Genomic DNA, 15214 nt, shown 5'->3' with positions numbered 1-15214 from the left:
TCTCAATATTGCAATGTTACCTGATCAACACCTCATTTTAAGACCAACAAGGCCCAAGAGTGCTCAGAAGGGCACCACATATTAAACAATGTGGGCCGCTGAAGGGGGAAATGGAAACTGCGTTGGACTGAAACTAACAAAGACACTCGCCTCACGCTTGGCCTCTTTGCAGAAGGTGCAAGATAGGGCTCAAAAGATTAACAGAGGCAATGCAACACAAGCCAAACATTTCACCTGTCTTGATCTGGCATTTACTATAATGTTCTTCAAAGCCAAAAACGTGTCTCCACCTCCTCTTTCTATGAAGAGCAGTGGTTTACAGGAAATAATTGTGATTTTAACAGATAACATTCCACTGTTACTTCCATAGAATCACCATCAAACAATGGACGTCCAAACTGACATGATCGTGACGTGACGAGTGTTCTGGATTAGAGACAAATCACCTAATGTACTTATCCAGACCTGACCATGGAAGCAGTTAAGTTAAGTTAAATAAATGATGATTTGGCTTTTATATTTGTTGTATTGAGTATACAGTTGACTGGTTAAAGAAGTTTAGAATACATTTGAGTGAAAATGAAAGGCTTATATCACAGGATGATCACGCCCGAGGCATATCTGTAGGGTTTAAATAGCCTCTCAATAATAATAATCACGAACACAGAAAGGAACACTTCAATCATTGAAAGGCTGTGTGTCACGGATTTGCAGACGACACAAAGATTGCAAGGAGATGGGAGTTTAAAAAAAAACAGCCAGTACAGGGTTAACAGGGGAAAAGACAGGCAAAAACACGAAACTCAGGCACAGTAGACATGTCCAAACGGGAACGCACAAAAGAGACTGGGGTTAAGCGGGATTAAGCAGGGGATAACTAAGAACAAAGAACAGGTTTAGTATGAATGTGAAAATGAGAGGCATCAAATGACAGAATCGTCACACCCACGCTGCCTCTGTAGGGTTTAAATAGCGTCCCAGTAATATTAATCACCAAACACAGAAAGGAACCCTTGCCAGCAAGAAGACTCACCATTGAAAAGCTGTGGGAGAATATATTTAGATGGTGCCGTCTTGTCGACAACTACATTCTTGTAAGTAAGGCCAATTATCCAAATGATACTATCGATAAAAACACAAGGCTGCTGTATTGGTTCAGGAGGATGAAAAATATGGAAGCATTCTTACTTGGTATATTTTTAGCAGAGAGGTGCACTGCAGTAGTGGGGTCCTTCATAGCCCCTTTAACACAAAAAAGTTATTCTTTATAATTTATTAATTGAGCAAAATGATATAACTAGAAATGCTTTGTTGTTAATTAGGCTACTCTCTTTATAATACTAATTTAAAGTAACAGTGAAATAATGGGCAATTCACTTCAGACCAAGTTTTTGTTGGCCAATCGTGTAATTGCTTCCCGCAGCCTCAAGAAAGCAATGCACCAACGTGCCTGAACAAACCTCATTTTAAGACCAACAAGCCCCAGGGCGCTCACATGGGCACAAGTGTATTTGCCATTCAAACCATTTGCAAAAGACACTGGAGTCGCGTTTTACCTTTTTATTCCAGGTGCAATATAGGGCCCAAAAGATTAAAAGAGCCAATGCAACACAAGCCAAACATGTATTTCACCTGTTTTGATCTGGCATTTGCTGTCATGTTCTTCAATGCCAACACTTGTCTTCGTTTTTTCTTTCTATGACGAGGAACTGTTTACAGGAAATAAACCGACAGTTTAATTGGAATGTTGATAGAGAACATTCCATTCTACTTTCCATGGAATCACCGTCAGGTGTGTACTAACCTGTGGACTACCTGCCTACCTACCTATCAAAACTGATATGATTGTGATGTGACGAGTGTTCTGGATTAGAGACAAATCACCTGATGTATTTATCCAGACGTGACCATGACAACACTTTATTTACTTCCGTTAAAGAAATGATGATTTGCTTTATTATTGTTACATTGAGTATACAGTTTACAGGTTAAATAGGTTTAGTATGAATGTAAGTGAAAATAAGAGGCTTATAATATAATATGGTTCCTCTGCCATCATGCCTTAGGTTAGAGACCAATCAGTCACACATGATCAAATCAGCTGATGTATTTATCCAGACATGGAGACTTCCCAGTGCTTTATTATGGATACATTATGGATATGGTAGTATACAGTAGAGAGGTTAAACAGAGTTTGAATGAAAGATATTATATACATAAGTAATACATTTGCTGCTGTAAGCATCTCGCTCTACCAATCTAGCCAAAGGAATAATTGTATTAGTGTGACACTGACCTAAGGTGAACCGACAGGCTCACTCTCCCATGTGGAAGAAAAATGCCCAGCCCAGAGTGAGTTGACAAACTGATAAGGTCTTGGTAGATGGCGCTTCATTACATCCGCCTCATAGAAATAGAACAATATGATTTGCAGATGTGTCTGACAATGAAAATGAAATGTTATAGGGCACAAAATATGTGATTTGAAGTGCTGAAAAAACGGGACTACACTGGATAAAGAAAGACTGACAATGAACTTAAAATGCAAGGCCGTCCGGAAAACTATAGAGAGTGAGACTATTTCAAAAGATTAGACAGTTTATATTTATGACTATTGGTCAGTCTATAGGCCTACGTGAAAGGATACAGAAAATGATCAGATACGCTAAGAAAGTTTGCCGTCTGAAATGCAGGAGATACGTATTCTTCAGGACAACAAGAATCTTGTTTTCCATGTTTTTTCGTGAAACCAGAGAGGCTTGCTGTCATTTTTTTTTACAAAAAGATGCAATATGCAATTACAGTTTCTCATGAATTGGGACTCCATTAACTTTAACTAACCTTGACGCAGCCAATGGCATTCAGACTTATCTGTTTTAACTCCGAAAAAAGTCTTTAAGGCTGGGGCCTGGTCAATGATAAAACATGTTACAGGAAAATGTATGATCTACACAAAATAGCAAGTGCCTGCGGTCAAAGAAAAATCATACATTTTAGTTTTTATGTTTACATACACAACACCCACAACTGAAAGGTAGCATGCCCAATGATAATGTAGTCAGTTGCTTGTGAATAAGTAAACTTTATTCCATATAGGTGAGCATTGCGTCGCTAGCCTGACGATGTCATACTCATAATTCTAGTCAGAATATGAGTCTGATACTGCTCCATTGGGCTGTGATTATGGGGCGTGTTTCAACCGAACCAGGAAAAAAAATGCCTCTTCGCTCAATTGGTTACCTACAACCAATCAGAGCAACGTAGTATGTGACCAGGGCCAGCTGATAAATTAAACTTTTACCGGATCCCGTAGGAAGGAAGGCAAAAACATCTTTTCGATTGACAAATGCCTTGATCACGTTTCTCTGTTCCTCTTTCAAAATGAATGCACTGTCAATGTCTAAATGGACTTGAATCTATACATTTCAGCTCTCCAGCGGCAGCCATGTTTGTTGAAAACTAATTCAACCCGTGTCTTGGTGACGTGGTTGATTACGTTACGGTTGATCATCTGTCCATCATCGTATAAAGCCTGCCTGACAATTTGATTGGTCCGAACAATTTTCAGATTTTCGATAATTTCTCCCCAACGGAGCAGTGCCAGACCGAACTTCCAGACCTCAAATGTTGTGGGCGGGGATAAGTTCGGATGGTCTCCAGGCTATTGCGTTGCTACACTGCGAGAATAATATTTTAGAATTTTAATCACAAATTTGATGAGACTATAAAAACACATTAGATTACATAAACAATACATTTCTACAGGCAAATATCTGACAGGACATTCTTGATCAGTGCAGTGGTGTGAAGAGTGCATGTAATATTGCAAAATGTGAACTTTAACTTGTGTTGTGAAGACACCTAAACTATCTGAAAGATATAAGAGTGTTTATTTAAAATAGATTTTCTAATGCAACTGATTTTTCTGACATAATATGTTTTGATCTTAGCAATATCATCTTACTAATGCAGCTCAAACTATTTTTTGGTGTGTTTGTTAGTTAGTCTGCTTCCATTTAAACAGTGACTGCTGAACCAATATCCAATCAGCACAATCTCATATTTGTTTATTTATGCCTGAATATTTATAATCAATCTCATATGTGTTTATTTTTATGCCTGATTATTTATAATCAATTTTCTATTGCAACTGATGCATGCGACACACAAATTCTGAGGAAATGTCTTACTGATACACATCATGCCATTTATTCTCTGTTTGTTTGCTTCAGTCCAGTTGGGCTGCTGAACAAACCTCCACAATGAGCTACACAGGACTCTCCGATGTCTTGATAAAGACACTGGATGGTCTTAGAAATGACGACTTCCAAAAGTTCAAGAAGAACCTTATACGCCTTGGCGAAATCCCCACGCGGAGGTTGGAGAACGCTAGTGTAGACGACACGGTGGACGAGTTGGTGAACGTCTACGGTTTGAGCGTCTGCGGCAATTTCGTGGTGACCATCTTGGAGAATATCGGCTGCAAAAAGCCGGCCGATGAGCTGAAACTGAAACTGGAGTTGCTGAAATCAGGCAAGTTAATCTTACACAGCAGCATGCTTTCATGGCTGGAGTTGGAGTTGATGTTTATATTACAGTGCCAATGACCTGAAATTGTTGTGATTCACTAGTTCGACCATCAGGATGCTTGATTTAGAGCTCTGATAATATGCATGTGTCATGGTAGCTGGTCGTGGTCCTGGGATGCCTATAGCGGAGATCGTGTGAGCAACGTCTGCTAACACCCTGTATGGATAAGTGTTAAAGTGAGTTTAGAGCTCAATATTGGCTCCTGTCAAAGACAGGCCATTACCATTATACCCTCATTATACCCTCATTTACCTCTCACTTCTGATAAAGACCTGCACCCACCTAACGACCCTCCAAACGTGCCTCCCTTTCACCGCTTTACTCATGTTTTTTGAGCTTCAACACTTTCACAATCTATTACAGCCTGCTAGATTAACTGTATAATGACAATCTATTACAGCCTGCTAGATTAACTGTATAATGACAATCTATTACAGCCTGCTAGATTAACTTTATAAAGACAATAATTGGAGTTGTATCTAGTCTAATGACTGATTGCCTCTCCACAAGTAGATGGTAAATGATTGAGTTCAGTGGCGATTTTAGCCTGACATTTCTGGTGGGGCAATTTTGTATGACTTCATGTCACCGTCAAAAAACTAGAGGTAGCTGATTATGATAAGCAGCAGACCAGCAAGATATGTTATGGGCTGCATTTTGAGTGCCAGCAGGGAGCAGAAATCCTATTTCAAATACATTTTACATGCTTCAGCGCTCAGCGCAACACAAAGATGTTGCCTATAATACAGCATTAAAGTAAAATGATTTCAACAAAGTAAAAAGATTAGACAGACACATAGCTCAAGTAACTTGACTAATTTATTAAGCTTGTGGCACACGTGTAATATACAATATGAAGCGAAAGGCACAACTTAAACAAATAACAGCAACAAAACATGCTGCTAAATGAACAAAACTTTGTAAAAAGACGATGTCCTTGCAGATTGCATTGATACATCCATCAGCTCCACAAAAAAAAAGGTTTGACTCACCAATGCAGATCACTTAAATAGGAAGTTGGCGCGGTGGTTCTTTGCTTGAGCAAACCTCTCGATGACTTTGCTGTTAAAATCCACCAGTCCATCAGTCCATCAACAAACGGGTTTTCAATGGAGAGCATGGAGAGGGCGTTCAGTCTCTGCTGTCCCATCGTGTTTCTTGTGAATGTCTTAATCGTTTTGTGTGGCGCCAAATGTTTAATTTCTAATTTTCTAATCTAATTTTCTTCTTAGTCACGGGGTACAGGTCTCGCGGTTTTCGCATTATTCCAGTCTAGTTGCCAGGCAGATTTCGTGGGGCACATTTGAAAGTGCCCCACCACTCAATGTTAACTTTGGCCTGTGTGGTTCACGCTCATTGGTGTTTCCATGGTAACGGTGGGGCAGAGTGGGTCGTTGCCCCACCGGAAAGGGAGGGACAGCGGAGAGCAGCATTTCACAGAGCAAGCAAACAGACAGAAAAACACACAAATCAAATTAGCCTACTCCAAAACAAGACTATAATGCTTGTGAGTCAAGTTTATTCACACACATATTCACGCTACTTTGCATAAAAAATATATATATATATATATATATTGCCGCGAAGTAAGAATGTATTGAGCTTTCTGCACAACAGCGTCATCTGGATCTGGTGGGGCAGTGCCCCACCTGCCCCTAATGTAGAAACGCCACTGATTGAGTAGTGCCTATAATCTCTTAATTAATCATGGATGTGTTCTTGGCGTAACATGTAATAAACCCATCAAAATACTATCTCCCATTCACTTTAAAATCCAGATGCGCTTGTACCATGGCAGACTACTACTGTAAAGGCTGATTTGCCAAGTAGTAAGAAATAACGTTTCTCTGCAGAGGAAACTGATTTCACTTTCATTCCTGCACAAACATCTATGGCAACAGCAGGATTCCACCAAAGCTCCCTGACTATAAAATATCTTGATGTAGAGTAATACTCTTTCATATCATAATATTTGTATTTTTTATATTTTGCATATTTGTGCACTTTTAAGCATCCCTCTGTGAGTAACAGAGTGTTTACGCGCTATGCACCCATCTATGTAGACGCATACCAAGCTACTATCTTTATTAGGCGCCCTTTAAATAACAGTGAAATAATGCGCAATTAACTGCCTCAAGATAGCAATGCGCCAACGTGCAGCACAAACCTCATTATAAGACCAACAAGCCCCAGGGCGCTCAGATGGGCGCAAGTGTATTTGCTATTTAAACGATGTGGGCGCTAGACAAGGAAATGGCAACTGCGTCGGACTGAAACTAGCAAAGACACTTGCGTTGCCCTTGCGCTGCTTTGCACTAGGTGCAAGATAGGGCCCAAAAGATGAAAAGAGGCTATGCAACTCTATGCAACTCTATGCAGTTCTTCAATGCCAACACATGTCTCTACCTTCTCTTTCTATAAAGAAGAGCGGTTTACAGGAAAGAATTGCGATGTTGTCAGATTAAATTCCATTGCTTTATTATTGATACATTGAGTTTTACAGTTTACAGGTTACACAGGTTCAGTGTGACTGAGTGGAAATAAAAGGATTTTAACATCATCAGATCACATTAGCTACTGTTAATAACCTACCTAAATGTGTCTCCTTATCTGTTTATCAAATTGATGTCTACTAACAAATGTTCTCTCTCTTTTATAGAATGATCAAAAGCTGATGAATTTGGAAAACACTGCTCCTCATCTACGCATATTGACAGCCGAACCCTACCCACTCACTCCCAGTCTAGACTATCTTCGCTGTAGTCTCTCCACCCGTTCTACTTGTAGAAACCCTCGGCCCACATGCACCCATCACCACCACACTGCCATACACTCTGATACCCCATACTCTATGCTAGCATTTGTATGCAATGTATATAATTGCCACACACCATGTTCTTCTGTTGCTAATCTACTTAACCTTGTAACTGTAACCCTATGAGCACACTGTATACCCATTAAGCTGTTTGTGTATATATCATGTATGTAACATATGATGTTTGTATACATATTATGTACAACTCCAAATCAGAAAAAGTTGGGACGGTATGGAAAATGCAAATAAAAAAAGAAAGCAGTGATTTATATATTGACCTTGACTTGTATTTCATTGCAGAACATAATATATTTCATGTTTTGTCTGGTCAACTTCATTTCATTTGTAAATATACATCCATTCCTGCCATTCAGGCCTGCAACACATTCCAAAAAAAGTTGAGACAGGGGCAATTTAGGAGTAGTAATGAGGTAGAATAATTAAATAATGATGTGATTTGAAACTAGCAATGTCAACAGGTCATTGTAATCATGATTTGGTACAAAAGCAGCATCCAGAAAAAGGCCTAGTTCTTTAGGAACAAAGATGGGCCGAGGATCCCCCCCGACAACACCAGCCTTCACAAATAGTTCCATCAGCTGTGGTTTTGTATACTGCCAATAATATCTAGAATGACTCTTATTATAATTGTCAGACTTTAATCGCACAAGCGACACACTGCAACACACGTGAATACATAGAGGCGACACAGGACAAACACGCAGGCCTGAGGTCGTTTGTGAATTTATCTTCTGCATTTATCCCATCCCGGACTGTCCTTCCTCCAGGACCCCAGGAGCAGTGGGCAGCTTTTAAGTGCCCGGGGACCAGGTGAGGTGAACCGTCTGTCTTGGTCGGGGACCGACGAAGAGTGTTCTGTTCTTTTGCATGTTTTTTCTGTTGGTGTTTTTAGTGGAGGAAACCCCTCGTGGACACGGGGAGAACATGCAAACTCCACACAGAAAGGCCCGGGAGATAGCCCACCTGAGCACTGAAGGTCTGGGGAGGACCTGCCAACAGCGCCCCATGTGGGAATCAAACCCATGACCTTCTTGCTGTGAGGCGGCAGTGCAAGCACTGTGCCACCGTGCCACATTAGCGTTTTAGTGAAACAAGGGTTGTCACACCTTGTTATATTTGGATGATATCATCCCACCCCCACATACACCCACATAACAAATCCCAATTTATCCCTGGTTGTGTCTATCATGACATATCATCTCACTAGAAATACATGGTAAATCAAAGGAGTGCTAAGACTAAAAGAGCCCATTTTGACAACAGTGGACCTCTCCCCACCTATCAGCCAACAGTAATCTTCATATTAAGGTGTCTGGATTTATACAGCTGACCCAGTGGCGTAAGGTAGTTACAACAGGCCCAGATGCAGGCTTTTATGACGGGCCCTAGTGTACGCTAATTACTATCGTAGCATTCTATTTTTCCAAAGATGTTTGTTATCGATATAAATAGTTTTTAATTAATCAACCTTATATATTTAAGAAGTGACAGGTGAACGAAGTGACACAATGAACGAAGTCTTGTTTGACTCTTACCGTATAAATTGTTAGAAAGTAATAAATAATAATAAAATGCTGACACACCACTGAGGGCAGCAATGCTGAACTGCCGCACTGCTGTTAGCATGGCGGTCGTCCGTGGCGGACTCCATGGGCTGGTGATTGTTTGTTAAAAAGCCAAAATAGACAATAGACTAAATATGTCCCCCCACAACTCACGGCCCACTGATCTGACACTACTTGGATCAGGAACGCTCGGCTCTCGTCGGCCAATACTTGCCTTAAAAATCCATTAGCAGTCCATTAGCCTAATCAAATATAGCGGCCGAACGCAAATGGACCTGGCCAATCGCCGCGCTTCTCTCCATTAGCTTGAACTTGGCTTGAATTTGTGTGACATTATGTTACCAAGTTACGCAGAACGACGTGCCTCATCACTCAGCTGAAGATGGCTGAGTCTACGACAACTCATCAAAGTAAGTAAGTAACCAGGACATGTTTTACTTTTTTTCTTTTAGACGGACACAAGTTTTATTTCCATATTGTATTGATTGACAAGCCAAGCTAACGTCAACGCTTTCACTGAAGTTAATAGCTAAACAAAACCGATGTAACGTTTACATTACAAACTAGGCTATGCTTCATTTTATAACTACAACATTGCTATGAATGGAAACAGATGTGTAACTATAATGTTACTCTGAGCTGAAACAGGCACACTTCCAAGTATTCGCAGTGATTTAAGTAGTTGTTGAAAGCTTCTATCAGTTAGCTAACCATCTAGTTAGCTTGCTATCTGTATAGGATGCCTAACCAGCGGTGTTAAGCGTTGTTTCATCGTTTATCATACAGCTACTGTAACTGATCATGCATAATATGATTGCTATTGATAACGATAACGGTACAGGAGTGTATGTTTATGTGCTGCAGTGTCTCAGTGTATTGTTCAAAGCATGCTCACATTCAGTGTTTACTTGTTGACTACTGTCTATTTGCTTATTGTATCTGTTGTATTGTTCTAGTTAGTTAGCTAATAACATTGATTTAAAGTATAAGCAGTTATTATAAATGTGTGCTGTGTATTTAATCTACATTCACTTACTGCTAGGAAAAAAAGTGCGTAATATTAAACATCACTGTTATCAAATTTCAGATCACAAAGGAGCTGACTGGCCATGGCAGGGGGACAGCTCTTAGGGTGACCACCATTTGCAACGAGGTTGGCTAGATGTTGACCAGTGTCGTGACAATGCAAGAGGGGCTGGGACTGGACAGGATGGAGTGATGGAGCGGTACCACCAAGCAGCTGTTCCACGCCCAGTCCTACTATACGTGGACTGTGGCCGCTGCGTGAGTGAGGGGCGAGCAAGCTGCTGACCGGGTACATCTGGCACTTCATGAGGAGGCTGGCTGTCGGGGGCACCACCGATGCTCTACCACACCTTCATGAGCTGCCTGTCTGCATGCACCTTTGAGTGGGATGCAGGGGACCTGGCTCTGTTGCGGCAGATGACAAGGGAGCAGCTCAGGCAGGAGGGTGTGCTAACCCTTACGGATCTTCTGGTGAACAGGAGAATAAGTAGCCAGTACTGCCGCAGGAGGACATGCGGCGTGGAGGCCGCCATCAGCCTTATTGAGCAGCTGCTGCAGCTGGGGGGGGGGGGGGGGACCCTGACTGCTGCTGCCTCCTCCCTGACTGCTTGCACCATGCTGCAGCCAGGTGTCCAAGCCTCTCCTGATGAGTCTGGGTCATGTAAATTCATAATTGTGTATAAATAAAATCACTCTATCTGTATTTTGTCCCACATCTGTTTTCAAAATGTGTCACTCATCAGTTTTTTTCTTTTTTTCTTTCTCAGGCTGTGGATGACTCTGGCGTGCCAGGCATGGACCGAGTTGACAGCATGGCAGAGTATCTGGTGGAGCTGAGGAACCAGCCCTCTCTGGCCCTCACCAACCAGCAGGCCAAGAACATTTATTGTCCTACTACTTTCCCTCTGTGCCCTGTCATACATATTCACACTTGCATATATTTGTGTCTTTTCTCACAGGCTGCTGTGTTCTCTCTCTCTGTCCAGATGGGATCTCATCCTGGATGACTACAGCAGGATTAGGCAGCGCATTCTGGCCAATGGGGCTGTTATGCAGCAGACCACCCTGCAACTGGTGGACGATAGCCACACCACACTGGTACAGTGGCACAACAATAGGGTGTAGAGGCAGGGCAACGTGTTGGTGATGCAAGGACTGGACCTGTGACTGACCCTCTCCTCCCTGCTAATGTGTGCCCACCATCTGCATCCCCCCCATCCAGTCCCAGTTCACCAGTACCCCCAGACTGGCAGCACCGTTGGCCAGGCACAGGTAAAGAGGAAGGTATCTTCCGCCAGTCGCACCGGTGGCTATGAAGGGACCGGTATAGTTAATAAGAATATGCTTTAGTCAATAATTCAATGTATCTTATACCTAGTTATAATTGTTACTTTTATTTGGATTTAACTAGCATGCAAACATTCCTGGGTGAAGGTATTTGTGGGTTGACCTGAGGAGTGAGGTGAGACAAGACTTTGTACCCATGGCCCATTTGAATAGACGGTAACACCCCTAATATCAGTGTACTTAACAGACTGTCCCTGAAGGAAATATTTAGATGAGTCTGAGGTGAAGCTATGAGTGGACCTTCAGGCTTTGTCTCCTTTGGTGGCTGCCACTGTACAAGAATAAACCTGAAATCATGACTGACAAACCTATGACTGAATCTTGAATATATGGTATAAATCTAAATACCATTAGCTGTGAGCTCGTGCCCCCAGCGAGAACACTTCCCTGCTCCACCCTCGGGCCCTCAGCTGTTCATGCTGGGTCCAGTGACCTCACAGGAGCCTGTGCTGGGTGCTGCTCCACAGGCTCCTGTTGCCAGCCTCTCCTCTGCCGCTCCTGCTTCAGTCCGAAAACGGACCTGCAGTGTTCTGCGCAACACACGCTAGAAATGCTTCACATGCTTCAGGACAGTGGAGACTGGACACAGCCAGTACAAGGGCAGTATATACTGCCCCTCTGTAGTGGCTGTTCCCAAGGTGCAGTGGTTGGAGGATATACAGTATACAAAAAAAATGCATTAAAAATAAATTAATACATCCCCCCACCCCCTCCCAGAGGCATGGACACTGGCATAGTGCCTATGAACCCCATCCCCTCCCAGTTCACACTTTGTGTATATAGTTCTGTCTATGTTGTCTGATATATATTATTATATTATATTTATTATGCTATAGTTGTTGTTGATGTTCCATTGGTTATTGCAAATAAAAGTTTGTTTACAACAAAAATGTATATTTCTCCTTTGTTCTTTTGTGTTTTGTGAATAGAAGGATGTATAGGACAAATATTTTGTGAAACAATTAAAGTACCTCACACATTACTGTACATGAACTTGCATTGAAATATTCAATGTTGAATTATCCATATCTCACTAATATAAGGTCAATAAAAGGTAATATTTAAGCAAATTGTGATTTCTAATAATGAAAATGAGCTTTGCATTAAATAGTGCAAACCTGAATTTCTGCCAACGGTGGGACTCGAACCGGAGAAGTTTAATGTTTAAAAAAAAAAATTATGAAATACATCAACATTAAAAAACTTTGGTCATGGAGGATTAGGCCATACAAAATCCTTTCCTTCTTTTTTTTCTCTCCATTTCCCTTTTTTCTCTCTTTTTTCCTCTTTTTTATGTCCCCCCCTTCTTCCCTCCTCTTTCCTTTCTTCCCCCCACAAGGTTGAGCGAGTGTGCACCAGCTTTTTTCTCTCCATTTCCCTTTTTTCTCTCTTTTTTCCTCTTTTTTATGTCCCCCCCTTCTTCCCTCCTCTTTCCTTTCTTCCCCCCACAAGGTGAGCGAGTGTGCACCAGCTTGAAGCAGGGAAATGACAGTTTGTCTCATGGGCATAGTGGTGAAGTTCACCACTAGGTGGCGCCTGTAGATCACTGGAGAGAGGAATTCCATGGGAACAGGAGGCCCTGACAAGTGGGGACATGTACTTCACTTTGAGGTGAACTTCTGGCTCATTTACTAACAAACAAACAAACAAACAAAACTTGTTGTTGTATGATGAATACAAATAAAATCAGGTCAAACTGACACTAGTGGCGCAGTTCAGTTACCCTCTTTTCTTTCATTTGATCCGGTGATCACTCTCTTTTCATAAAACCTATTTATCTTTCTAATAAAAACCTGCACCCTCCTAACGTCCCTCCAAACGTGCCTCTGTACAGATCTCCCTTCACCCCTTTACTCTTTTTTTGGGCTTCACCTTCACAATCTATTACAGCCTGCTAGACTAACTTTATAACAACAATCTATTACAGCCTGCTAGATTAACTTTATAACGACAATCTATTACAGCCTGCTAGATTAACTTTATAACGACAATCTATTACAGCCTGCTAGATTAACTTTATAACGACAATCTATTACAGCCTGCTAGATCAACTTTATAACGACAATCTATTACAGCCTGCTAGACTAACTTTATAACAACAATCTATTACAGCCTGCTAGATTAACTTTATAACGACAATCTATTACAGCCTGCTAGATTAACTTTATAACGACAATCTATTACAGCCTGCTAGATTAACTTTATAACGACAATCTATTACAGCCTGCTAGATCAACTTTATAACGACAATCTATTACAGCCTGCTAGATTAACTTTATAACGACAATCTATTACAGCCTGCTAGATTAACTTTATAACGACAATCTATTACAGCCTGCTAGATTAACTTTATAACGACAATCTATTACAGCCTGCTAGATTAACTTTATAACGACAATCTATTACAGCCTGCTAGATCAACTTTATAACGACAATCTATTACAGCCTGCTAGATTAACTTTATAACGACAATCTATTACAGCCTGCTAGATTAACTTTATAACGACAATCTATTACAGCCTGCTAGATTAACTTTATAACGACAATCTATTACGCCTGCTAGATTAACTTTATAACGACAATCTATTACAGCCTGCTAGATTAACTTTATAACGACAATCTATTACAGCCTGCTAGATCAACTTTATAACGACAATCTATTACAGCCTGCTAGATTAACTTTATAACGACAATCTATTACAGCCTGCTAGATTAACTTTATAATTACAATCTATTACAGCCTGCTAGATCAACTTTATAACGACAATCTATTACAGCCTGCTAGATTAACTTCACAATGACAATCTATTACAGCCTGCTAGATTAACTTTATAATTACAATCTATTACAGCCTGCTAGATCAACTTTATAACGACAATCTATTACAGCCTGCTAGATCAACTTTATAACGACAATCTATTACAGCCTGCTAGATTAACTTTATAACGACAATCGATTACAGCCTGCTATATTATGTTTATATAGACAATCTATTACAGCCTGCTACATTAGCTTTATATCGACAATCTATTACAGCCTGCTAGATTAACTTTATAACAACAATGTAGTTGAACCATAGAGTCTAATGACTTGATGCGTCTCCACAAGTTGTTTCTGAGCTTAAATGTGTGAACACAGACTTTGGTGATACTGTCCTTAGTTCCTCTTCAGTGTGACCTTTGGTGCGACCAAGGAGGGGCCAGTGTTTAACCAGAGGGGCACATAAAAAATCGCAACAAATGATATTTAAAGATTATAAACTTTATTTTACTTTAAAAAACATATACACATTTATTTTGTACAACAGTGAGTGCAGGTGCAAGAGAGGTCTGTGTTGTGAGTGTCCTCTTCTTCCCTCTCCTTGTTACCTGGATCACACACCTGTAAATAAAGTGTACAGTTGTGACAGGTTATGACCCATTTTCACTGATGCCTCTACTTATGTTTGGACACATTTGTATTAGGACTACATCATATACATATAGCATGCAGATACACACCACACACACACGTGCATAAACACAGCATGCAGATCTGTTGATGTGAAGGAGTGTCTTCTTTTAACTGGACAGTTCTTTGTGTGATTGTGGCGACACTGAGAAACACACTGTTGCATTGTTTTATTTATTTTACAACTTGCTTCTCCTGAAATCTGAAACTGTTAATCCATTACTGAACCCCTTACAGCACCAGATGTTTTTGTATTTGTATTGCCGACCTATTTAGACCTCTGTGTGATTCCCTTAATTGCTGGATGTTTGTTCAGCATATTAAACAATCCAGCCAGCCAGCTGCCAGTGGTTTTAAGTAGACTTCTGCTAACCCTGTAGTAGGAAGAGTTAACTATGGG

Source organism: Clupea harengus, chromosome 24, assembly GCF_900700415.2.
Source record: "Clupea harengus chromosome 24, Ch_v2.0.2, whole genome shotgun sequence".
Lineage (NCBI taxonomy): Eukaryota > Metazoa > Chordata > Actinopteri > Clupeiformes > Clupeidae > Clupea > Clupea harengus.
This window is presented reverse-complemented; position numbering follows the sequence as displayed.